Here is a 6,357-nt window from a genome sequence, read left to right as displayed (position 1 = left end):
AACAAAACCCGCAGGTTTACATTTCCAAAAATCATTCATATAACATAACTCTCTAAAACAGCCACATAACCATCTATATGTAGGCACAAAAGAGGAATCTAAACAGCCATAAATATTGAATTCCCACAGGAATCCAAGCATCACAGACCACGAAAATGCCCCCATCATTTCACGGGAAACAGTCCAGCCAGGGAACTGAAGATGCAGCCACGGGAACCAAAGAGGCCCGCACATAACCGAGGCGCCAAAAGACACGGAAAGGCCACCCAGCTCGGAAAACCAGCAGTCAACCGGGAAAACCAAGGAGCCATGGCACGGAAATCCAAAGGGCCATCCACAGGAACCAAGGAGCCATCCACGGGAACCAAAGGGACAACAAATGGGGGGAATGAACCTCAATTTATGAGCTAAAAAGGCTCTCTACTAGACATTAATGAGCTGATTCTAGTAGAGGACCTAGAAGCTCACCAAATTCATAATTCATAATTCATAATGTTTTGACCCCCCTTTTGCCTACATCAGTGATAGTGCCGCCAAATGATACAATTAAATTACGGTCACGATCAGAGCACGTATGTTCCTCAATAGCTCTAAACCCTTAAGTATTGAATCATAAGGTATACTTGATAAGGCATTAAACTATCTATTAGCTAAGATCGACTCAAACATATCCACTTAGGCAAACATTCACCTAAAGTCTACAAAGTATTATTGGACAACGTAACCATGACTACCGACAAGGATCCTCCGATTAGATTAGGTCGACTACCTCTTCTGACTAAGTAGACTAGGGAAGATGAAAACTCGAGACGACGGAATCATGAGATCTCAGGCCCGTCATCATTCACTATCACCTGCTTTAAGTGTACGGTGATAACTTTCATATTTTAAAAACATACAAATTCAATTTCAAAGCCCTATAATTGTTGTTACTATACACTGTATACTTAGTGTCTATTTAATAATTAGACTTAATCAAAAGTTTTATCGTTACCAAGAGGGATAAATAACCACAAATGCTTAACCTATGAAAAAACTAGACCTCATATCATAAAGTACTCGAAAAATAAGAGCAAAATCTATGGGTGCTATTTTCTCTTAAAATTCAATCTGTCTTCTGAAAATTTATCCCGGAATCTAAACTCGTTAAAACTCTCCCATCGACAAAAAAGGCATGGAGGAGCCGGAGCGCGAAATTTAAGAGCCCATATGGATACAGCTAGAGAGAAACTAGAGACAGGGCACTGGACACCATGAGAGGGAGCGAGAAGCAACATGATATAATTTATTCATAAGTTCAAAGATCCTTTAGTTTATATGGTTCTCTAATTTTGTGGATAGAAGACAAATGAAATTTGATGACAATAAAATAATAATAATAATATGTCCTTTTAAGGAAAAGGAATACAAAAGGGTGAGATTTGGATTAAGAGGGAAACTTTCCTGGGTGGTCTAGACTATATGAAATGTTAACTTTCATGGTGCGAAACTCTTGAATGTTTGTAGCCTCTATGACATCGGACCGGAGGGGGCTCGACGAATCCACGTCGATGATCTGGTGGTCGTGGCCGGATAACTCCAAGAACTTCTCGGAGGAGAGGGATCACCACCTGAAATCCTTCAGGATACAGAAACCCAAAAGAGTAAAACTACTAAATTCTTATTCATCTCCACAATCTATATTTATTACAAGCTTTGGCTACCTATTTATAATCAAAAGGAAGCAGCATAATAGGCTACATACAAAACAAGAAAGCATTACACCTCTATAGCCCTATACTACCAAATAAACTTAATATAGCCTGAAGTTTAATAGGATTGATTAGCTCAGCTCTGGCGTCATACTACCGGGGTAGGAGGAACTTCAGGCTCATAGGAAGATGTCCGGTTGGCCACAAGAAGTAGGCGGGTGTGGTTGACTAAACCAGCCTGGATACTTCCACCCGGTGTCAGTCGCCCCGTCTAGAAGAGTTTGAGTTGCCTGACGAGTTCTCAGTATTTGATACATCTACTGCAATGTCTGCTGCCGCATAAGATCAGCCCGTCGAAGGAATTTTTCAAGTGTTCCAAGCTTGCTCATGGCAATTGCCATTTGGTTCAGGTGTAAAGCTTCCATTCCCTGAAACAAAGCATATTCGGCTTGTTGTGATGACTGTTGGAGTTTGCATATGCCTATCAGTTGTTGATATGTTAATGGCTCCAGGTGGCTAACAAGCATCTTGAGAAGTTCAGAAGCATGGAAACTGCCAAGCCACATAAAACATCTTTTGGCAGGTGTTGTCCACAATCCCGAAAGCACGTGAAAGACATCAGACCTTGTACAAATGCTTTTGAGCTTGAAGACAACATCATAGTGTGACATTAAACCATCAACAAGAAGTCTTAGTTCTTCATCATATGCTTGAGAACTAAAAGCTGATCTCAGCTCACTTATTTGGTTTTGATGTTAGTCTAACCAACGAGCATACACCATATCAAATGCCAAGACACCATTCACTCCAGCTAAAAGGCCAATATTACTTAGGTAACCACTAGCAATGAACAAACCATGCTGCCATACTCGCTAAGGCTCCTGTTCTAGTGGTATCAACTTCAACCGACTATTTTTGAGATGATGAACATATGCTTGCAAACAACACTCTTCAAGTGTTGAATCGGACTTGACATCAAATTGATCCACTACATAAACGTCGTCATCCACAGCAATAGTCTCCAAGGATTTTGTGTCGGAATGTATGAAGGTACCAAGGAGATTGTCGTGGTCCAATTTGGTCATACCAATTTCGCTATCAATGACGGTGAGCATATTTGTTGTTTTATCAGGAATGATATGAATGACTATCTCCAGAGGTGTATCCACCTTGCTCGTGTCATCATCATATACAGGTTGATTAAGATCAAGAACTCCTACGAATGTGTCATCGTCGTACACATCATACACTGGCTCATCATAAACATGTAAAGACAGCGATTTCGGCAACGAATCTTCAATTTATTTGAGGCTGAACTCGATCGAGGGTGGGGTGGAAGAGATCTGATCATCTGAAATGCCCTCATCATCGTCGTCGGTTCGTAAGGATCTTCGTTCAATGTTTGACAATCTTAATTTGAGCCAGGAAATTTCTTGGAGCAGATCTTCGATTTCTTCTTCTTGAAGTGGTTGCTGATAATTTCGGCGAGGTGACATCTTGCAAGACTATTCTTCAAGAATCTATTCAAGACAGTCAAAAACGGCTGCCGAACTTTCTTAATCTATTCCGAAAATGGAGGTTTAGGAGGAGAGCAAGTTTGTAGGGGCTTTAGCACAAGCAGGTTGAAGTTGGCTATTCCTCACGTATTCCTTCTTAGTCTGTTTGTTCACTCAAAGCTGCCTTCACTTTTGTGAAACCCAATCTGTCGAAGGCTTCCAAGAACTAGAAGCCAATGATTCTCAGAGAACTCCACCCGACTATGGGAATTCAGCATCGATTCCCCCACGCGCGGTATATGGTGGGTAAAACAAGAAAGCATTACACCTCTATAGCTCTGATACCAAATAACACAGGACCAGAGGGGGCTCGACGAATCCACGTCGATGATCCGGTGGCCATGACCGGATAACTCCAAGAACTTCTCGGAGGAGAGGGATCACCACCTGAAATCCTTTAGGATACAGAAACCCAAAAGAGTAAAACTACTCAATTCTTATTCATCTCCACAATCTATCTTTATTACAAACATTGGCTACCTATTTATAACCAAAAGGAAGCAGCATAATAGGCTACATACATAACAAGAAAGCATTACACCTCTATAGCCCTATACTACCAAATGAACTTAATATAGCCTGAAGTTTAATAGGATTGATTAGCTCAGCTCCGGCGTCACTCTATATCATTGAAACTTCTATGCAACTCCATTTGTTCCCTTGGAGCCCAAAGTAACTTAATGCACCAGCTAGATTGGGCTATAGTAACTAAACATATTGGTTGGGTTGGCCCAAAAAAACCAATTCAGGTTGAACTTGACCATGTAGCTAATTTTGGTCAACCATTTAGTTTGATGGAGAGCCTCCTAGATTACAACTCCCCCCTTCATATCATTTGCTACTATTCATCATCAGAAAAGATGAGGAAATTCCTCTCCATTAGGACTTTGGGTGCTCCTTAAATTGGACTTTTATCATATTCCTCATGCAAGATACCTAAAAGAAATGGCTAAAACAAACATCTTATAGAACATACATATGCTTTTTTCTTTCTTAGGAAAACTTCTTTCTTTTGGTGATGTTGACATCAATATGTGTGCCCATGTTCAACATTGAAGTAGGCCGTGATCCAGATCATTTGATCTCATTCGTAGTCCCAAGGGTCCACATCAACTCAAGAAACGATTCAAAACCAACTTGTGCCACTTATACTGAAGCCTCTTGGTAGTTCAAACTAATGACAAGGTACAATTATGTATGTATGTATATATGTATGAATCATAGCACATATAATTATAAAAGATATATATACATACAAACAAATTCGCACACAAACACACATACATATTCCCTTTAGTTGCAACCACTAGCTACCTACGAATCCCAGCCATAAGGGAACAAACTCTACGCAATTCCAAACAAAAGAAAAGGCAATTATAGATATCTGCCAAACTTTCCGGTCAAAAAAATAAAAAATAAAAACTACAAATCAAATCTAGAAGAATTCAAGCCACCATCCACTTGATTCAAAGCAGCAAGATCGCCAAAATAAGCAAAATATTAAAGAGAAAAAGACGTACAAATAAGAGTGTAAGAGATAAAAACAATTGAAAGTAAGCAAAATAAATAAATCAATGATGATAAAAGCTCTAGAATTTAGCACAAGCAAAAAATCAAAACACATTGGATCTTGCTCAGTCACGAACAGATCTTGCCTACCAAGCCACCCAAAAGTAGAGAAAAAAAAAAAGATAGAAATCCACATAAAACCAAAGAATACCACCAAATCTAAACCATCCAAAACTCCAAAAAAGCTAGTAACCAGTAGGAACTTGGGTAGGTGAAAACCACGCAGCAATAAGCATAAGCATCAGTCCAACACACACACACTCTACACACACAAACCCTTATAGTGAAGTTCATCAATTAATATAAACAATACAAATAACCTAAAAGGTTATAGGATCCAGAGACCTCAATTGCCATTTAAACTAATCACTTACAGCTCTTCTTAAACTTTAGTCGGTAAAAATCCTTGGTAGGAGTCATAGTCCACTTGCCTTACACTTTGCAATATCTTAGTAGGAAGATATATGGGTTAGATAATAACCTCATCTTCTGAAACTTTGATCAGTTGTTCCTCTCTTGGACACCATTTACGAACAATTATCTGCAAAATCATCTCATGAAGAGAATTAGTCATTATTACATTGAAAATGCTGTTAGAAAAAATTCTTCAAAAGATGAGCAACTAAAATAAGTTGTCAACAGTAAAAGAAAGTATTTAGAATCATTATTTTGAAGAGCTCATCAATAAGCAATCCAAACTAGAGGGTAAAAACTTAAGCCGAAAAACTCTGCCTTTAATTGAAGCCTGCTCTTTCCATTTTTCTTTAAAAAAATAAGATAAATAAAAATTAATTATCGTGCTCCTTAGCTTGAGTTTCACATGAATTCTCCTCACTGAAATAGTTCAAAAGGCTTCCACATTTTTATAAACATATGCATGCTTTTGTAGCTACTGATTCATTGAACATATTCCAAACGATTTAACTTATCTTTAGTCAATCAAAGTTGTTTTAGTAGTAAACATATAATATTAATGAATAAGAATATAGAAGTTCCCACTTACAAGGGAGATTGGATATTCTGCATTGTTATCTAATGATAGAAAATGATGATTCGACAAAGATTCCATTTGGTTTAGAACATATTTCATTTTGTGAGACCCACTTTCTATTTCTAAAAATTGTTTGGGTCTTCTCAATGATAGCATTTTAATTTTTGCTCTAAAATAGATTAAAAAATGTTGTGCCTTATAATATCTTTGCCATGTGGTAGGGAAAATTATTGCCACAATGGAATGGTGTTAAAGAAGTATTCTCTATATGCAACTTATCAAATATCATACATCTTGATTAGTTTATGATAACATTTTAGTTTTCAGTAGCAGCAACAATAACAACATCAAGCATTTATCCTACTACATGGGATCGGCTACATAAATCCTTTTTCTCCATTGTGTCCTCTTAAGAGTCAAATTCTCATTTAAATCTAATAAAAATGGTAATTTCTAATATTTTCTAACCAAGTTTGTTTAGGTATACCTCTATCTTTCTTAACATAGGTCAAATCCAATACATGTAGTCATCTACTCTCCTAACCGGGTC

At 37.9% G+C, this 6,357-nt stretch overlaps 1 pseudogene; it reads right to left on the bottom strand.

Annotated features, from left to right (window-relative positions):
- Window positions 1-1,190: 1,190 nt before the first annotated feature.
- LOC110109275 lies at window positions 1,191-5,173 on the bottom strand (annotated as a pseudogene).
- Window positions 5,174-6,357: the final 1,184 nt, after the last annotated feature.

The sequence above is a fragment of the Dendrobium catenatum genome, unplaced genomic scaffold (assembly GCF_001605985.2).
Source record: "Dendrobium catenatum unplaced genomic scaffold, ASM160598v2 fragScaff_scaffold_621, whole genome shotgun sequence".
In the NCBI taxonomy this organism is placed as follows: domain Eukaryota; kingdom Viridiplantae; phylum Streptophyta; class Magnoliopsida; order Asparagales; family Orchidaceae; genus Dendrobium; species Dendrobium catenatum.
Note: the sequence above shows the minus strand (reverse complement) of the source record. Positions and strands in the feature narration are given on the sequence as shown.